Consider the following 21,725-nt stretch of genomic DNA (forward strand, 5'->3'; position numbering starts at 1 on the left):
TTGAGAATAGCACATTGGAATAGATTGAGTGTTTCATACTTCCTGTCTCTCTCTCTATGGCCTTCCTTATTTGGTTTGATCCTCCATGATCTTTATGCTCATTAAGTGATAGATTAGGCTAGTACGATCCACACTTTGATATAGTATTAGAGCTTAGGTCTAGCTCTCCTAGGTTAGTTTTAGTTTTAGGGTGTGAGTGTTTCTTGAGTATTTATTGGAGAGAGAGAGAGTGTCTACTCTGTGAGAAATAGAGATCTAGGGAAACTCTTAGAAAGTCTATTTGTCTTCTTCCCTTGGAGAAATAGAGTGAGAGACATAGGTCTCTACTATGCCAAGACCTCCTTGGGCAGAGACGATAAGCAAGACATTGCCTATCTATGCACTGTAGCCTCATCAGTGGCAAGGAAGATGCTTCCGGAGTGATTGAGCACTATTGCAAGTGACGAGCGTCAAGTCCTCCAGAACTGCAACAAAATAACAACAAGCCACTAGCTCTTCATCAACCTCAAGTCTGACTCCCTACAGCCGGCCTCAGAGCTCCTACAAGCTCACAGTGCTCCAGCAACTTCGCGGCATGGCACAAGTAGCTCTACCTTCTGCCAATGACTAATGACCTCTGGCTGCAAGCAAGACGCCGGATGCTCCAGTCCATCTCCAAGCTCCTTGCATAGCGCCTTCCAACACCCATAACGGTTCTGCCCAACCGCCTTCTCTGCAACATCGGGCGACTCCGCCATCTCCAACAAAGGGAGCAGGATGCGCTGTAGCAGGTTTACTCGAGGCAGATGAAGTTTGTAGGTTTTCTGTGTCCAGCTCTTGATTGATTGAGCTACCAAGTGCTTATGGTGAATTGTAGCCAAGAAATTCGCTTGTCTAGCCCGATTTTGTGCCTCTCCCGGCTCTCGGATCTATGGCTATGCAACAAAACTGTAGTCTCCACCCCGCATGAAGAACCTCTATGATAGCTCTACGCTCCAAAGTCTTTGACTCTAGCGCGCCTCTGTTCTCCCTTCTGAAGCTTGATGCACGTCGTCGTCGTCGTTGCAGTAGAGAAACTGCAAAGCTTCTTCTTTCTTCTCTAAGGTTCAACCTACAACAAGTCATAGCTTCGAATGCCTTGTCTTAAAGGAAAGTCTGACTGGCTAATTCTCCTTGTAGATGCCCTCTTTTTCTTAATACGGTGTTCCTCTTCCTAATGTTCCTCCTCTACTTCTTCATTGCTTTCTTCTTCTTATTTTGCTTTACCACGCCCCCGTTTAGCCATCATTACTTCTCTTTCCTCATCCCTTGAAGAAGCTTTTAACAAGGATACTTGTTTTTCTTCTTTTTTTCTCAATCTAGGACACTCAAGGCAAGAGTGACCTTTTTCATTACATTCATAGCAAGTGACCCCACTCTTATCTCAAGGCGTATCCTCACTCTTTGGTGCTCTAGGTTGTCATGCATCAACCAAATGCTATTTCGAATCCACAAACTCTGCCATCAATTGGGAGATATTATGATCTAACTCAAAGGACTTTGGTACCTGAGGAGTGCCCATTACCTCCACCTTAGAAGTTGAAGCTGTTGAAGACACAAAAGAGGATTCAATCTTTAGAGAAGCTTCCTTCTTGGTCGCAATGCGAAGTGTCTCCATGTATGTTGTTGCATCTTTACTCATTACTTTTGGGCGAAGACGAGGCTCCAAAGCCATAATAGATTTTCTCATCTTTAAGTGCTACATCCTTGAGAGACATTGAGGGGCCAATGATGCAGATGCCACATCTCGCAAAGCTGCCCGTTTATACTTTGTCCATAAAGATTCATATCCCAAATACGAATTCGAAAGTACCCAGAATACATCACATACACAATGCAAGAGAGATTGGTCGAACCTGTGAATAGCTTGTTACAAAGAGACATGGAAAATCATCTAACATATCCAACTACTAGAGCTTCTCACTACCTAATACAGAATCACCAAGAAGCTCTTCATTGCGTTGGCGTCGTTTAGTGTGCTCCACATCCTCCACATGAAGTGTCTCTACAGGATCTTCTTGCACCACCACCTTGTTCCTTCCTGACTCATCCCAATCAGCACCAAGACAAGACCAAAGGCCACTCCTTCTACCTCACCCTCTCAGTAGACTCCTCGGAGCTACAACCTATCTCTTTTTCTTCATCGGTTAAGTCAGAGCTTCAACTCTCTGATGTTTAAGACTGCTCCTTAACAACTTCCTTTTTCTGTTGTTTTGATGTTGTAGCGCACCTTCTTATCATTTCCCTGCAAAATCAATTCTCCAGTATCCCACTTTTGAGCAGCCTTCACCTTGCATAGCCAAGGCCTTCCCAAAATCAATGGATAGGCACATGCATGTCGCTTGGTAGGGATCACCTGAAAAGTAGTCGGCACAAAAATCCCACATACATCCACTTTTAGATTCTTCACAACTCCCAAGGTCTTAACACTAGTGTTGTCAGCCAATTTGATGCGATAAGGAGAGGTAGTACTAGAGTATTTTAAATCACCATCTATCATGGTCTTCTCACTCATGACATTAATCGATGCACCTCCATCAATGTACACATTACAAATAACTTGACCATCAATGATCACATCAACCACAGGTACATCATCACACCAACATCTATATCTACCTTTTCAACAACAGGAATGGCACTTTTCTTCTTTTTCTTCTTTGACACTCTTGTGCTTGCTAGCTTTCCCCATTCCTTCTGTGGTGTTGGAGACAAAGCATGTAATTGACCAAAGGTGATATGAGCTTCCTTTTCTTTAAGGTCAGACAACAAGTCATAGCTTCCAATGCCTTGTCTTAAAGGAAAGTCTGACTTGCTAATTCTCCTTCTAGATGCCCTCTTTTTCTTAATACGGTGTTCCTCTTCCTGATGTTCCTCCTCTACTTCTTCCTTGCTTTCTTCTTCTTTTGCTTTACCATGCCCCTGTTTAGCCATCATTACCTCTCTTTCCTCATCCCCTGAAGAAACTTCTAACAAGGATACTTGTCTTTCTTCTTTCTTTCTCAATCTAGGACACTTGGGCGATAGTGACCTTTTTCATTACATTCATAGCAACTGACCCCACTCTTATCTCGAGGCCTATCGTCACTCTTTAGTGCTCTAGGTTGTCGTGCATTAACCAAATGCAATTTCAAATCCGCAAAATCTGCCATCAATTGGGAGATATTATGATCTAACTCAGAGGACTTTGGTACCTAAGGAGTGCCCATTACCTCCACCTTAGAAGTTGAAGCTGTTGAAGACACAAAAGAGGATTCGATCTTTAGAGAAGCTTCCTTCTTGGTCGCAATGCGAAGTGCCTCCATGTATGTCGTTGGATCTTTACTCATTACTTTTGAGCAAAGACGAGGCTCCAAAGCCATAACAAATTTGCTCGTCTTTAAGTGCGCCATCCTTGAGAGACTTTGAGGGGCCAATGATGCAGATGCCATAGCTCGCAAAGCTGCCCTTTCATACTTTGTCAATAAAATTTCATATCAGATTGCCAATGCAGAGACCATCTCAACCTCTCCTTGATAGAACCGGTCCAACTGTAACATCAAAGCATTTGGCAACTCCACTGCCCCAAATCTCTCCGTCATTGCTGCCATCATTTGGCCTAGTTCTCCTTGGTAGAGTCCGGGAAGGCCTCATGCCAACTCAAGGCTACCTTCAAGAAAATCAGGCAAAATCTCCGCTCGATCCTTCATGGACCATCCAGAACTTCAGACCAAGTTGCCAGTGCATGAAACAATCCCCAATCTATCATTGTGCCTATTGTCGGCATTGTCGATTCACCAACATATTCAAGAGTGCAAACATAAACGATATGATCATCATGATCATGCGAACAGCTTGAGCATCACCATCACAATCTTCTAGTTCTCTTAAACGGGCCGCAATCTTTTCTAATGGAGTTCTTCCAGGCATCTTCTTTATCACATTAGAAAACACATGCCTATACTAGGCATAACATGCAATCAAGTACACTCGAGACCATTTAGTAAGGTGGGATGAATCCAATACCAAATGTACTCGGCGTCTCCACCAAAAAGATGTGACATGAAGTTGGGGGTAATAAGCTTCATACACCTCTTCACTTCCTACTGCTTTCGAACTGAGTGATAGAGATATTTATCACTTGAAAAGAGACATTAAAAATAAGATTTTATAGCAGGAGACCACACCATACTTTTCTCCCTTAGACGAGAATGAAGATGGTAACATCCCAAGTGATGTTGCACTCAAGCATAGGGAGAAGGAAAGAATCAGCAGAGGCCATAATCTCAGCAAGCCAATCTGTGCCAAAGAGAAGAGCGATACGTTGTTGAAAGAAGATCTTGCGACTCAACATGACATGAACTGATATATATTGAGGAGTTTAAAGGGGCTGATTGGGTCGGATGGGTAGGTTTCGAGGAAACATTGCAACTTCTTCATAGACACCTTTACACTTAGCTCAAAACACTCTCCAAAAAAAGGAAGCAGAAGCTCCAAGACCTACTCATAGAGAGAGAATGAAGTAGACAGAGATGGACTCAAGAATTTACATAAGAGAATATCTACAAGAGGGAGAGAAAGCTCATGGAAGAGGCTTGAGGAGACTAGAGCTACAGCAACATGAGGCCTAGTGGTGGAAGAGATGATGAACAAGGGAGAGGAGCGCTCCTTTTATAGAGATTTTGTCACCCTCCCTCACCCGTTTAAAATTGCTGCTTGTAGATTCCTGTCCCCATAAATCACATAAGCCCGTATGTCACCATCCATTTCCTTTTTGGCTACTTTTGCCATGTGTCCCATCAAAAGATGCTCAAGACTCTTAAAATATTGAGAAAGTCAAGAGTCTCCCCACATAGAGCCCATAGGGACCCTCTCTTTTCCATATGTCCACATGCTCCTTATTCCACATGGGAATTCTAGAAGGATTCCTCTTCACTCCACACTCCTCCACATGCCTTCCACATGCTTGGCATGTGGCCTCTCTTATATTATTGGAACACATGGACATGAGCGCACCTCTTTATATGACTCACTCTTCCTATTTTCTAAAAACCCCATAATATCCCATACACAAATAACTCTCACCCCATACCAAGGTATTTAGAATTCATACCTATGGTATTTACAATGATCCATTCCACTCATCCTCTCAATCCCATACAATATCTTAGAAAATAGAAATAAGTGAGAGCCGCTAGGCTATCACTTGATACTGAAACTCTTATCAAACATAGAAGAAAACAATACCAATGCCAAATAAAAAATATCAAATTTTGGCATCACATCTTTCCCCCCCCAGCAGATCCTCTCTAGTGACAGAGAGGGTTTGCTGACCCTCAAGGTGGTCGATCATAGAAGAATTTAAAGTGATACTCATTGGTGCTTTCGGGTATCACCATGTCATCAACATCCTCAAGCTTATAGGTTCCATTCGTGAACTTCTTATACATCCTTATGGAGGTGTCACCAAAGGTAACGAATTTTTGCTTCTGTTGTGGACTTAACCCTCGAGGAAACATGCTTTCTTCCACATATTGCTGAACATCTTGTAGTTCTGGCCATCCAGTGTCTACCCAAGAAACCACCCCTCGATCTTTTACTACAATGGCTTGAGTAGCTAACTCATCTGCCCTTTGATTTTTTTTTCTGTTTATATGAACAAACTTGCAAAAATCAAACTGACTACATAGTGCCATAGCCTTTTGATTAAGCTCCTTTAAATGAGGACTTCTTGTCTTGTAATGCTCTTGTATTTGCTTCATAATAAGCTAAGAATCTCCTGTTACTTCCAATTCTTTAACTTGACTTTGAAGACAACCCTCCAAACCAAGAATCAAAGCATTATACTCAGTTGCATTGTTAGTGGTTGTGATACCTGGAAGCTCTTGTCCTCTTGCCCACACCTCTTGACCTTCGGAATTCACCAAGACTATCCCCCTGGCTCCTTGTTGGCATGAAGGACTAAAAGCCCTATCAAAATACAACACAAAAGCTGTTGGTCGTGTCTCCCTTTCATCATTAATGTCCTCCTTATATTTCTTTTCTTCTCTTAGATCTTGCCGTCCTGTGACCAAATCTGCCATTGTGGACCTAGTGGTATTTTTAGTGACAAAAGAGAAAGAGAACTCTTGAAGCTATGACAACCATTTTGCAAATCTCCCCCCATGATTAGGCTTGCGATTTAGATATGCTAATACAGACTGAGACGTAAGGAAGAAAAATGGCCGGGGTAATAAATAGGAGCAAAACTTTATGACTGAAAACACCAAAGAGAGGGCTTGTTGGTCCATTTCTTCATACCTTTTTTCCACCTCTGTAAGCTATCGACTGGCATAATAGATGGGTTGCATTCTACCTGCCTCTCCTTTTTGTAGCAATACAACACCAACTGAATGCAAAGATACACTTGGATTTACATAAAAGTCTTGAGACCACCAATCAGAGGGCTTCAATATTGGGCCCTTACTCATGGCCTCCTTAAGTTGCTGAAAAGAATCTTGTTGCTCCACACCCCATTGGAAAGAAAGTCCTTTTCTTGTCAACAAGTTCATGGGATGCACTATCTCTGTCCAATCATCACAAAAATGTTGATACTACTTGCTCTTTCCTGGAATTCTACGAACACCAGTGACACTCTCAGGACTTGGCAATGCCATGATTGCTTGAACCTTGTCAGGATCCATTTGCAGGCCTTCTTCAGACACAATATGCCCCAACAAGGCTACTTTTGTTTGAGCCAAATGACACTTGCTAGGATTTAGACACCCTTTTGCTTCATCAATCCTAGTAGCTAAGGCCATCTTTAACTTCTCCATGTGATCTATGCACCGAGAATAAATGCAAAAATCATCCAAAAACACCCCTATGGCAAGGCTCGAGCACTTGACTCATGAACCTTTCAAATGTAGCTAGTGCATTGGTCAACCCAAAAGGCGTCACTCTGTAAGCAAAAACTCCCCAAGGTGTGACAAATGATGTTTTCTTTTGATCTTTCTCCCGAATATAAATTTGAAAGTACCAGAATACCCGTCACATATAGAATACATCTCATGCCCTGCTACTTGGTCTAGTATTTCATCTTGGAATAGCAAAGGAAAATGATCCCTCTTAGTGCATGCATTCAAAGGATGAAAGTCCACACAAACCCGCCACTTATTTCCTTTCTTTGGTGTGACAACTACAGGAGATATCCATTCTGAATCATCAACAAGAAAGATGAATCTCGCTTCTGAATCCCACCTCAAGTAGTTGTATTATCTCTTTCTTTAGTGCCTCAGCTTGGATCACGCCAAATTGCCTTAAGCGTTGCACAACTGGCTTGCTTTCTGGCATCAACTCAATTTTGTGCTCCACATGAGAGGCTGGTCAAACCTGTGAATAGCTTGTTGCAAAGAGACATGGAAAATCATTTAGCATATCCAAGTATTGGAGCCTCTCACTACCTGATAGAGAATGACCAAGAAGCTCTTCATTGCATTGGCGTCATTTAGTGTGCTCCACATCCTCCACATGAAGTGTTTTTACAAGATCTTCTTGCACCACCACCTTGTTCCTTCTTGACACATCCTGATCAACACCAAGACAAAGACCAAAGGCCACGCCTTCTACCTCACCCTTTGTGCTAGTAGACTCCTCGGAGCTAGACCCTGTCTCTTCTTCTTTATTGGTTAAGTCAGAGCTTGAACTCTCTGATGTTGAAGACTCCTCCTTGACAACTTTCTTTTTGCGGCTTCTGATGTTGTAGCGCATCTTCTTATCATTTCCCTGCAAAATCAATTCTCCAGTATCCCACTTTTGAACAGCCTTCACCTTGCATAGCCAAGACCTTCCCAAAATCAATGGATAGGCACGTGCATCTGGCTTGGTAGGGATCACCTGAAAAGTAGTCGGCACAGAAATTCCACACACATCCACTTATAGATTCTTCACAACTCCCAAGGTCTTAACCTAGTGTTGTCAGCCAATTTGAAGCAATAAGGAGAGGTAGTACTAAAGTATTTTAAATTAGCATCTATCATGGTCTTCTCACTCATGACATTAATCGATGCACCTCCATCAATGTACACATTACAAATTACTTGACCATTAATGATCACATCAACCACAGGTACATTATCACACCAACATCTATATCTACCTTTTTAACAACAGGAATGACACTTTTCGTCTTTTTCTTCTTTGACACTCTTGTGCTCGCTAGCTTTCCCCATTCCTTCCATAGTTTTGGAGACAAAGCAAGTAATTGACCAAAGGTGATATGAGCTTCCTTTTCTTTAATGTCAGACAACAAGTCATAGCTTCCAATGCCTTGTCCTAAAGGAAAGTCTGACTGGCTAATTTTCCTTCTAGATGCCCTCTTTTTCTTAATATGGTGTTCCTCTTCCTGATGTCCTCCTCTACTTCTTCCTTGCTTTCTTCTTCTTCTTTTACTTTACCACGCCCCCGTTTAGTAAGGTGGGATGAATCCAACACTTAACATACTCGGCGTCTCCACCAAAACATGTGACATCAAGTTGGGTGTAATAAGCCTCACACACCTCTTCACTTCCTATTGTGTTCGAATTGAGTGATAGAGATATTTATCACTCGGAAAGGGACATTAAAAAGAACCCTTTATACCAAGAGACCACACCATACTTTCCTCCCTTAGATGAGAATGAAGATGGTAACATCCCAAGTGATGTTGTACTCAAGCATAGGGAGAAGGAAAGAATCAGCGGAAGCCATAATCTCAGCAAGCTAGTCTGCACCTAAGAGAAGAGCGATACGTTGTTGAAAGAAGATCTTGTGGCTCAACATGAGATGAACTAATATATATTGAGGACTTTGAAGGGGCTGATTGGGTTGGATGGATAGGTTACAAGGAAACATTGCACCTTCTTCATAGACACCTTTGCACTTATCTCAAAACACTCTCCAAAAAGAAGGAGCGGAAGCTCCAAGACTACATAAGGAGAGAGAATGAAGTAGATAGAGATGGAATCAAGAGTCTACATAAGAGAATATCTACAAGAGGAAGAGAAAGCTCATGGAAGAGGCTTGAGGAGATTAGAGCTATAGTAACATGAGGCCTAATGGTGGAAGAGATGATGACCAAGGGAGAGGAGGGCTCCTTTCATAGAGATTTTGTCACCCTCGTTCACCCATTTACAATTGCTGCCTATAGATTCCTTTACCCATCAATCACATAAGTTTGTATGTCACCATCCATGTCCTTTTTGGATAATCTTGCCATGTGTCCCATCAAAAGATGCTCGACTCTTAAAATATTGAGAAAGTCAAGAGTCTCCCCACATGGAGCCCATAGGGACCCTCTCTTTTCCACATGTCCACATCCTACTTATTCCACATGGGAATTCTAGAAGGATTCCTTTTCACTCCACACTCCTCCACATGCCTTCTACATGCTTGGCATGTGGCCTGTCTTATATTATTGGAAAACATGGACATAAGCCAACCTCTTTATAAGACTCACTCTTCCTATTTTCTAAATACCCCATAATATCCCATACACAAATAACTCTCACCCCATACCAAGGTATTTATAATTCATACCTATGGTATTTACAATGATCCATTCCACTCATCCTCTCAATCCCATACAATATCTTAGAAAATAGAAATAAGTGAGAGCCCTAGGCTATCACTTGATACTCAAACTCTTCTCAAACATAGAAGAAAACAATACCAATGCCAAATAAAAAATATCAAATTTTGGCATCAAATCTTTCCCCTACCAGTAGATCCTCTCTAGTGACAGAGAGGGTCTGCTGGCCCTCAAGGTGGTCGATCATAGAAGAATTTAAGGCGATACTCATTGGTGCGTCCGGGTATCACCATGTCATCAATATCCTCAAGCTGATAGGTTCCATTCGTGAACTTCTTATACATCCACCAATCTCTGCTTCTGTTGTGGAGTTAACCCTTGAGGAAACATGCCTTCTTCCACATATTATTGAACATCTTGTAGTTCTGGCCATCCAGTGTCTACCCAAGAAACCACCCCCCGGTCTTGTACTACAATGGCTTGAGTAGCTAACTCATCTGCCCTTTGATTTTCTTTTCTATTTATATGAACAAACTTGCAAAAATCAGACTGACTACATAATGTCATAGGCTTTTGATTAAGCTCTTTCAAATGAGGACTTCTTGTCTTGGCTCTTGCATTTGCTTTATAATAAGCTGAGAATCTCCTCTTACTTCCAATTCTTTAACTTGACTTTGAAGACAACCCTCCAAACCAAGAATCAAAGCATTATACTCAGCTACATAGTTAGTTGTTGTGATACCTGGAAGCTCTTGTCCTCTTGCCCACACCTCTTGACCTTTGGAATTCATCAACACTATCCCCCTGGCTCCTTGTTGGCATGAAGGACTAAAAGCCCTATCAAAATACAACACAAAAGCTGTTGATGGTGTCTCCCTTTCATCATTAATGTCCTCCTTACATTTCTCTTCTTCTCTTAGATCTTGCCGTCCTGTGAGCAAATCTACCATAGTGGACCTAGTGGTATTTTCAGTGACAAAAGAGAAAGAGAACTCTTGAAGCTCTGACAACCATTTTGCAAATCTCCCCCCACTATGAAAGGACTCTTGTTGCTCCACACCCCATTGGAAAGAAACTCCTTTTCTTGTCAACACGTTCATGGGATGCACTATCTCTATGAAATCATCACAAAAGGTTTATAATACTTGCTCTTTCCTAGAATTCTGTGAACACCAGTGACACTCTCATGACTTGGCAATGCCATGATTGCTTGAACCTTGTTAGGATCCATTTGCAAGCCTTCTTCAAACACAATATGCCCCAACAAGACTACTCTTTTTTGAGCCAAATGACACTTGCTAGGATTTAGACCCCTTTTGCTTCATCAATCCTAGTAGCTAAGGCCATCTTTAACTTCTCCATGTGATCTATGCACTGAGAATAAATGCAAAAATCATCCAAAAACACCCTTATGGACTTTCCCAAGTAAGGCTCGAGCACTTGACTCATGAACCTTTGAAATGTAGCTGGTGCATTAGTCAACCCAAAAGGCATCACTCTGTAAGCAAAAACTCCCAAAGGTGTGACCAATGATGTTTTCTTTTGATCTTCCTCCCGAATACGAATTTGAAAGTACCCAGAATACCCATCACATACAAAATACATCTCATGCCCTACTACTTTGTCTAGTATTTCATCTTGGAATGGCAAAGGAAAATGATCCCTTAGTGCATGCCTTCAAAGGACGAAAGTCCACACAAACCCGCCACTTATTTCCTTTCTTTGGTGTGACAACTATAGGAGATATCCATTCTGAATCATCAACAGGAAAGATGAATCCCACCTCAAGCAGTTGTGTTACTTGTTTCTTTAGTGCCTCAGCTTGGATCACCCCCAATCACCTTAAACGTTCCACAATTGGCTTGCTTTCTGGCTTCAACTCAATCTTGTGCTTGACAAGAGAGATTGGTCAAACCTATGAATAGCTTGTTGCAAAGAGACATGGAAAATCATCTAACATATCCAAGTACTAGAGCTTCTCACTACCTGATAGAGAATCACCAAGAAGCTCTTCAATGTGTTGCCGTCGTTTAGTGTGCTCCACATCCTCCACATGAAGTGTCTCTACAGGATCTTCTTGGACCACCACCTTGTTCCTTCCTGACTCATCCCGATCAGCACCAAGACAAAGACCAAAGGCCACTCCTTCCACCTCACCCTCTCAGCTGGACTCCTCGGAGCTACACCCTCTCTACTTCTTCATCAATTAAGTCAGAGCTTGAACTCTCTGATGTTGAAGACTCCTCCTTGACAACTTCCTTTTTGCGGCTTCTGATGTTGTAGCGCACCTTCTTATCATTTCCCTGGAAAATCAATTCTCCAGTATCCCACTTTTGAACAGCCTTCACCTTGCATAGCCAAGGCCTTCCCAAAATCAATGGATAGGCACATCCATCTGGCTTGGTAGGGATCACCTGAAAAGTAGTCGGCACAGAAATTCCACATACGTTCACTTTTAGATTCTTCACAACTCCCAAGGTCTTAACACTAGTGTTGTCAGCCAATTTGATGTGATAAGGAGAGGTAGTACTAGAGTATTTCAAATCAGCATCTATCATGGTCTTCTCACTCATGACATTAATCGACGCACCTCCATCAATGTACACATTAGTGGCACTTTTCTTCTTTTTCTTCTTCGACACTCTTGTGCTTGCTAGCTTTCCCCATTCCTTCCGTAGTTTTGGAGACAAAGCAAGTAATTGGCCAAAGGTGATATGAGCTTCCTTTTCTTTAAGGTCGGACAACAAGTCATAGCTTCCAATGCCTTGTCTTAAAGGAAAGTCTGACTGGCTAATTCTCCTTCTAGATGCCCTCTTTTTCTTAATATGGTCTTCCTCTTCCTGATGTTCCTCCTCTACTTCTTCCTTGCTTTCTTCTTCTTCTTTTGCTTTACCACGCCCCCGTTTAGCCATCATTACCTCTCTTTCCTCATCCCCTGAAGAAACTTCTAACAAGGATACTTGTTTTTCTTCTTTCTTTCTCAATCTAGGACACTTGAGGCGAGAGTAACCTTTTTCATTACATTCATAGCAAGTGACCCCACTCTTATCTCAAGGCCTATCCTCACTCTTTGGTGCTCTAGGTTGTGCATTAACCAAATGCTATTTCAAATCCGCAAACTCTGCCATCAATTGGGAGATATTATGATCTAACTCAAAGGACTTTGGTACCTGAGGAGTTCCCATTACCTCTACCTTAGAAGTTGAAGTTGTTGAAGACACAAAAGAGGATTGAATCTTTCGAGAAGCTTCCTTCTTCGTCGCAATGCGAAGTGTCTCCATGTACGTTGTTGCATCTTAACTCATTACTTTTGGGCGAAGACGAGGCTTTAAAGCCATAACAAATTTGCTCATCTTTAAGTGCTCCATCCTTGAGAGACTTTGAGGGGCCAATGATGCAGATGCCACAGCTCCCAAAGCTGCCCTTTTATACTTTGTCCATAAAGTTTCATATCCCGAATATGAATTTAAAAGTACCCAAAATACATCACATACAGAATGCAAGAGAGATTGGTCGAACCTGTGAATAGCTTGTTGCAAAGAGACATGGAGAATCATCTAACATATCCAAGTACTGGAGCTTCTCACTACCTGATAGAGAATCACCAAGAAGCTCTTCATTGCGTTGGCGTCGTTTAGTGTGCTCCACATCCTCCACATGAAGTGTCTCTACAGGATCTTCTTGCACCACCACCTTGTTCCTTCATCCCGATCAGCACCAAGACAAAGACCAAAGGCCACTCCTTCTACCTCACCCTCTAAGCTGGACTCCTCGGAGCCACACCCTATCTCTTCTTCTTCATCGCTTAAGTCAGAGCTGAAGACTCCTCCTTGAACACTTCCTTTTTGTGGCTTTCTGATGTTGTAGCGCACCTTCTTATCATTTCCCTACAAAATCAATTCTGCAGTATTCCACTTTTGAACAGCCTTCACCTTGCACAGCCAAGGCCTTCCCAAAATCATGGATAGGCACGTGCATCTGGCTTGGTAAGGATCACCTCAAAAGTAGTCGGCACAGAAATTCCACATACATCCACTTTTAGATTCTTCACAACTCCCAAGGTCTTAACACTAGTGTTGTCAGCCAATTTGATGCGATAAGGAGAGGTAGTACTAGAGTATTTTAAATCAGCATCTATCATGGTCTTCTCACTCACGACATTAATCAATGCACCTCCATCAATGTACACATTACAAATCACTTGACCATCAATGATCACATCAACACAGGTACATCATCACACCAACATCTATATCTACCTTTTTAACAACAGGAATGGCACTTTTCTTCTTTTTCTTCTTTGACACTCTTGTGCTTGCTAGCTTTCTCCATTCCTTCCATAGTTTTGGAGACAAAGCAAGTAATTGACCAAAGGTGATATGAGCTTCCTTTTCTTTAAGGTCAGACAACAAGTCATAGCTTCCAATGCCTTGTCCTAAAGGAAAGTCTGACTAGCTAATTCTCCTTCTAGATGCCCTCTTTTTCTTAATACGGTGTTCCTCTTCCTGATGTTCCTCCTCTACTTCTTCCTTGCTTTCTTCTTCTTTTGCTTTACCATGCCCCTGTTTAGCCATCATTACCTCTCTTTCCTCATCCCTTGAAGAAACTTCTAACAACGATACTTGTTTTTCTTCTTTCTTTCTCAATCTAGGACACTCGGGCGATAGTGACCTTTTTCATTACATTCATAGCAACTGACCCCACTCTTATCTCGAGGCCTATCCTCACTCTTTGGTGCTCTAGGTTGTCGTGCATTAACCAAATGCAATTTAAAATCCGCAAACTCTACCATCAATTGGGAGATATTATGATCTAACTTAGAGGACTTTGGTACTTGGGGAGTGCCCATTACCTCCACTTAGAAGTTGAAGCTGTTGAAGACACAAAAGAGGATTCGATCTTTAGAGAAGCTTCCTTCTTGGTCACAATTTGAAGTGCCTGCATGTATGTTGTTAGATCTTTACTCATTACTTTTGAGCGAAGACGAGGCTCTAAAGCCATAACAAATTTGCTCATCTTTAAGTGCTCCATCCCTGGGAGACTTTGAGGGGCCAATGATGCAGATGCCACAGCTCGCAAAGCTTCCCTTTCATACTTTGTCCATAAAGTTTCATATCGGATTGCCAATGCAGAGACCATCTCAACCTCTCCTTGAGAGAACCGGTCCAACTGCAACATCAAAGCATTTGGCAACTCCACTGCCTCAAATCTCTACTTCATTGCTACCATCACTTGGCCTAGTCCTCCTTGGTAGAGTCCGGCAAGGCCTCATGCCAACTCAAGGCTACACCTTCAAGAAAATCAGGAAAAATTTCCGCCTGATCCTTCATGGACCATCCAGAAAGTCGGCATCCTCGAACGAAATCCCAAAGATAAGACTCCGGGTCTTCCCCTTGTGTCCCTCAAAACACTAGAATCTTCAACATGATGAAACACAAAAAGGAAACACCAAGATCCAACTAATATCCCAAACAAGATCCAAACAAGATTCCACAGAGCCTTAGTATACCAAGACCAACATATTATGTATAACCACTTGTTGAAAACCCTCCACAATATGATCCTCGACAAAATCTTCAAAAATAAGTAACCAACCAGCACCATGAAAACATTGTGTATACATGCATTCAACAATCACCCTTCTCACAATTGGAAGTGCACATAACAGCTTCAAGATGTCGTACTCTACATCACTTGCATAGCAAAAGAAGTTGAAAGCATTGAGAAGCACCACTCCACTATTATAGTCAAAACTACCCAAAGACTCAACTCTTCTTTACACCAAGCTGCCAGTGCATGAAACAATCCCCAATCTATCATTGTGCTTGTTGCCGGCATTGTCGATTCACCAACATATTCAAGAGTGCAAACATAAAGGATACGATCATAATGACCGTCTGAATTGCTTGAGCATCACCTTCACAATCTTCTAGTTCTCTTAAATGGGCTGTAATCTCTTCTAACGGAGTTTTTCCAGGCATCTTCTTTATCACATCAGAAAACACATGCCTTTACTAGGCATAACATGCAATTAGGTACACTCAAGACCGTTTAGTAAGGTGGGATGAATCCAATACCAAGCGTACTCGGCGTCTCCACCAAAAAGATGTGACATGAAGTTGTGGGTAATAAGCTTCATGCACCTCTTCACTTCCTACTGCTTTCGAACTGAGTGATAGAGATATTTATCACTGGGAAAGGGACATTAAAAAGAAGCTTTTATACCAAGATACCACACCATACTTTCCTCCCTTAGATGAGAATGAAGATGGTAACATCCCAAGTGATGTTGTACTCAAGCATAGGGAGAAGGAAAGAATCAGCGGAGGCCATAATCTCAGCAAGCCAGTTTGTGGGAAAGAAAAGAGCGATACGTTCCACATGCTTGGCATGTGGCCTCTCTTATATTATTGGAACAAATAGACATGAGCCCACCTCTTTATATGACTCACTCTTCCTATTTTCTAAAAACCCCATAATATCTCATACACAAATAACTCTCACCCCATACGAAGGTATTTAGAATTCATACCTATGGTATTTACAATGATCCATTCCACTCATCCTCTCTATCCCATACAATATCTTAGAAAATAGAAATAAGTGAGAGCTGCTAGGCTATGACTTGATACTCAAACTCTTATCAAACATAGAAGAAAACAATACTAATGCCAAATAAAAAATATCAAATTTTGGCATCACATCTTCCCCCCCCCAGCAGATCCTCTCTAGTGACAGAGAGGGTCTGTTGGCCCTCAAGGTGGACGATCATAGAAGAATTTAAGGCGATACTCATTGGTGTGTCCGGGTATCACCATGTCATCAACATCGTCAAGCTAATAGGTTCCATTCATGAACTTTGTATACATCCTTATGGAGGCGTGGCCAAAGGTAACCAATTTCTGCTTCTGTTGTGGAGTTAACCCTCGAGGAAACATGCCTTCTTCCACATATTGCTGAACATCTTGTAGTTCTAGCCATCCAGTGTCTACCCAAGAAACCACCCCCCAATTTTTTACTACAATGGCTTGAGTAGCTAAATCATCTGCCCTTTGATTTTCTTTTTTGTTTATATGAACAAACTTGCAAAAATCAAACTGACTACATAGTGCCATAGGCTTTTGATTAAGCTCCTTCAAATGAGGACTTCTTGTCTTGTAATGCTCTTGCATTTGCTTCATAATAAGCTGAGAATCTCCTGTTACTTCCAATTCTTTAACTTGACTTTGAAGACAACCCTCCAAACCAAGAATCAAAGCATTATACTCAGTTGCCTTGTTAGTGGTTGTGATACCTGGAAGCTCTTGCCCACACCTTTTGACCTTCATAATTCATCAAGACTATCCCCCTGGCTCCTTGTTGGCGTGAAGGACTAAAAGCCCTATCAAAATACAACACAAAAGCTGTTGGTGGTGTCTCCCTTTCATCATTAATGTCCTCCTTATATATCCTTTCTTCTCTTAGATCTTGCCGTCCTGTGAGCAAATCTGCCATAGTGGACCTAGTGGTATTTTTAGTAACAAAAGAGAAAGAGAACTCTTGAAGTTGTGACAATAATTTTGCAAATCTCCCCCCAGGATTAGGCTTGCGAACTAGATATGTTAATACAGACTGAGACGTAAGGAAGAAAAATGGCCGAGGTAATAAAAAAGAGCAAAACTTTCTGACTGAAAACACCAAAGAGAGGGCTTGTTGGTCCATTTCTTCATACCTTGTTTCCACCTCTGTAAGCTATCGACTGGCATAATAGATGGGTTGCATTCTACCTACCTCTTCTTTTTGTAGCAATACAGCACCAAGTGAATGCAAAGATACACTTGGATTTACATAAAAGTCTTGAGACCAATCAGAGGGCTTCAATATTGGGCCCTTACTCATGGCCTCCTTAAGTTGCTGAAAAGACTCTTGTTGCTCCACACCCCATTGGAAAGAAACTCCTTTTCTTGTCAACAAGTTCATGGGATGCACTATCTCTATCAAATCATCACAAAAACATTGATAATACTTGCTCTTTCCTAGAATTTTGTGAACACCAGTGACACTCTCAAGACTTGGCAATGCCATGTTTGCTTGAACCTTGTCAGGATCCATTTGCAAGCCTTCCTTAGACACAATATGCCCCAATAAGACTACTTTTGTTTGAGCCAAGTGACACTCTCAGGACTTGGCAATGCCATGATTGCTTGAACCTTGTCAGGATCCATTTGCAGGCCTTCCTCAGACACAATATGCCCCAACAAGACTACTTTTGTTTGACCCTTTTGCTTCATCAATCCTAGTAGCTAAGGCCATCTTTAACTTCTCCATGTGATCTATGCGTCGATAATAAATGCAAAAATCATCCAAAAACACCCTTATGGCAAGGCTCGAGCACTTGACTCATGAACCTTTCAAATGTAGCTGGTGCATTGGTCAACCCAAAAGGCATCACTCTGTAAGCAAAAACTCCCCAAGGTGTGACAAATGATATTTTCTTTTGATCTTTCTCCCAAATACGAATTTGAAAGTACCCAGAATACCCGTCACATACATAATACATCTCATGCCCTGCTACTTGGTCTAGTATTTCATCTTGGAATAGCAAAGGAAAATGATCCCTCTTAGTGCATGCATTCAAAGGATGAAAGTCCACACAAACCCGCCACTTATTTCCTTTCTTTTGTGTGACAACTACAGGAGATATCCATTTTGAATCATCAACAAGAAAGATGAATCCCGCATCAACTAGTTGTGTTATCTCTTTCTTTAGTGCCTCAGCTTGGATCACCACCAATCGCCTTAAGCGTTGCACAACTGGCTTGCTTTCTGGCATCAACTCAATCTTGTGCTCCACAAGAGAGACTGGCCGAACCTGTGAATAGCTTGTTGCAAAGAGACATGGAAAATCATCTAGCATATCCAAGTACTGGAGCTTCTCACTACCTGATAGAGAATGACCAAGAAGCTCTTTATTGCATTGGCATCATTTAGTGTGCTCCACATTCTCCACATGAAGTGTTTTTACAAGATCTTCTTGGACCACCACCTTGTTCCTTCTTGACTCATCCTGATCAGCACCAAGCCTTGACAACTTCCTTTTTGCGGCTTCTGATGTTGTAGCGCACCTTCTTATCATTTCCCTACAAAATCCATTCTCCAGTATCCCACTTTTGAACAGCCTTCACCTTGCGTAGCCAAGGCCTTCCCAAAATCAATGGATAGGCACGTGCATCTGGCTTGGTAGGGATCACCTGAAAAGTAGTCGGCACAGAAATTCCACATACATCCACTTTTAGATTCTTCACAACTCCCAAGGTCTTAACACTAGTGTTGTCACCCAATTTGATGCGATAAGGAGAGGTAGTACTAGAGTATTTTGAATCAGCATCTATCATGGTCTTCTCACTCATGACATTAATCGATGCACCTCCATCAATGTACACAATACAAATCACTTGACCATCAATGATCACATCAACCACAGGTACATCATCACACCAACATCTATATCTACCTTTTTAACAACAGGAATGGCACTTTTCTTCTTTTTCTTCTTTGATACTCTTGTGCTTGCTAGCTTTCCCCATTCCTTCCGTAGTTTTGGAGACAAAGCAAGTAATTGATTAAAGGTGATATGAGCTTCCTTTTCTTTAAGGTCGAACAACAAGTCATAGCTTCCAATGCCTTGTCCTAAAGGAAAGTCTGACTGGCTAATTCTCCTTTTAGATGCCCTCTTTTTCTTAATACGGTGTTCCTCTTCCCAATGTTCCTCCTTTACTTCTTCCTTGCTTTCTTCTTCTTCTTTTGCTTTACCACGCCCCTGTTTAGCCATCATTACCTCTCTTTCCTCATCCCCTGAAGAAACTTCTAACAAGGATACTTGTTTTTCTTCTTTCTTTCTCAATCTAGGACACTCGGGCGATAGTGAGCTTTTTCATTACATTCATAGCAACTGACCCCACTCTTATCTCGAGGCCTATCCTCACTCTTTGGTGCTCTAGGTTGTCGTGCATTAACCAAATGCAATTTCAAATCTGCAAACTCTGCCATCAATTGGGAGATATTATGATCTAACTCAGAGGACTTTGGTACCTAAGGAGTGCACATTACCTCCACCTTAGAAGTTGAAGCTATTGAAGACACAAAAGAGGATTCGATCTTTAGAGAAGCTTCCTTCTTGGTCGCAAGGCGAAGTGCCTCCATGTGTGTTGTTGGATCTTTACTCATTACTTTTGATCGAAGACGAGGCTCCAAAGCCATATCAAATTTGCTCATCTTTAAGTGCTCCATCCCTCAGAGACTTTAAGGGGCCAATGATGCAGATGCCACAGCTCGCAAAGCTGCCCTTTCATACCTTGTCCATAAAGTTTCATATCGGATTGCCAATGCAGAGACCATCTCAACCTCTCCTTGATAGAACCGGTCCAACTGCAACATCAAAGCATTTGGCAACTCCACTGCCCCAAATCTCTACTTCATTGCTGCCATCACTTGGCCCAGTCCTCCTTGGTAGAGTCCGATAAGGCCTCATGCCAACTCAAGGCTACACCTTTAAGAAAATCAGGCAAAATCTCCGCCCACGATCCTTCATTGACCATCCAGAAAGCTGGCATCCTCGAACAAAATCCTGAAGATAAGACTGCGGGTCTTGCCCTTGTGTCCCTTGAAACACTGGAATCTTCAACATGATAAAACACAAAAAGGAAACACCAAGATCCAACTAATATCCCTAACAAGATCCAAACAAGATTCCACATAGCCTTAGTATAACAAGACCAACTTATTATGCATAACCACTTGTTGAAAACCCTCCACAATATGATCCTCAACAAAATCTTCAAAAATAAGTAACCAACCAGCACCATGAATACATTGTGTATACATGCATTCAACAATCACCCTTCTCACAATTGGAAGTGCACATTACAGCTGCAAGATATCATACTCTACATCATTTGCATAGCAAAAGAAGTTGAAAGGATTGAGAATCACCACTCCACTATTATAGTCAAAACTACCCAAAGACTCAACTCTTCTTTACACCAAGCTGTCAGTGCATGAAACAATCCCCAATCTATCATTGTGCCTGTTGCCGGCATTGTCGATTCACCAACATATTCAAGAGTGCAAACATAAATGATATGATCATAATGACCGTGCGAATAGCTTGAGCATCACCTTCACAATCTTCTAGTTCTCTTAAACGGGCTACAATCTCTTCTAACAGAGTTCTTCCAGGCATCTTCTTTATCACATCAGAAAACACATGCCTATACTAGGCATAACATGCAATCAAGTACACTTGAGACTGTTTAGTAAGGTGGGATGAATCCAATACCAAACGTACTCAGTGTCTCCACCAAAAAGATGTGACACGAAGTTGGGGGTAATAAGCTTCACGCACCTCTTCACTTCCTACTGTTTTCGAACTGAGTGATAGAGATATTTATCACTGGGAAAGGGACATTAAAAAGAAGCTTTTATACTAGGAGACCACACCATACTTTCCTCCCTTAGATGAGAATGAAGATGGTAACATCCCAAGTGATGTTGTACTTAGGCATAGGGAGAAGGAAAGAATCAGCAGAGGCCATAATCTTAGCAAGCCAGTCTGCACCAAAGAGAAGAGCGATACGTTGTTGAAAGAAGATATTGTGGCTCAACATGACATGAACTGATATATATTGAGGAGTTTGAAGGGGCTCATTGGGTCGGGTGGGTAGGTTTCGAGGAAACATTGCAACTTCTTCATAGACACCTTTACACTTAGCTCAAAACACTCTCCAAAAAGAGGGAGCGGAAGCTCCAAGACTACTCATAGAGAGAGAATGAAGTAGATAGAGAGGGACTCAAGAGTCTACATAAGAGAATATCTACAAGAGGGAGAGAAAGCTCATGGAAGAGGCTTGAGGAGACTAGAGCTACATCAACATGAGGCCTAATGGTGGAAGAGATGATGAACAAGGGAGAGGAGGGCTCCTTTTATAAAGATTTTGTCACCCTACTTCACCCATTTACAATTGTTACCTGTAGATTACTTTCCCCATCAATCACATAAGTCCGTATGTCACCATTTATGTCCTTTTTGGCTACTCTTGCCATGTGTCCTATCAAAAGATGCTCAAGACTCTTAAAATATTGAGAAAGTCAAGAGTCTCCCCACATGAAGTCCATAAGGACCCTCTCTTTTCCACATGTCCAC

The sequence above is a fragment of the Dipteris shenzhenensis genome, chromosome 12 (genome assembly GCF_047967505.1).
Source record: "Dipteris shenzhenensis isolate YYH24624 ecotype China chromosome 12, Dip_SZ_1.0, whole genome shotgun sequence".
In the NCBI taxonomy this organism is placed as follows: Eukaryota; Viridiplantae; Streptophyta; class Polypodiopsida; order Gleicheniales; family Dipteridaceae; genus Dipteris; species Dipteris shenzhenensis.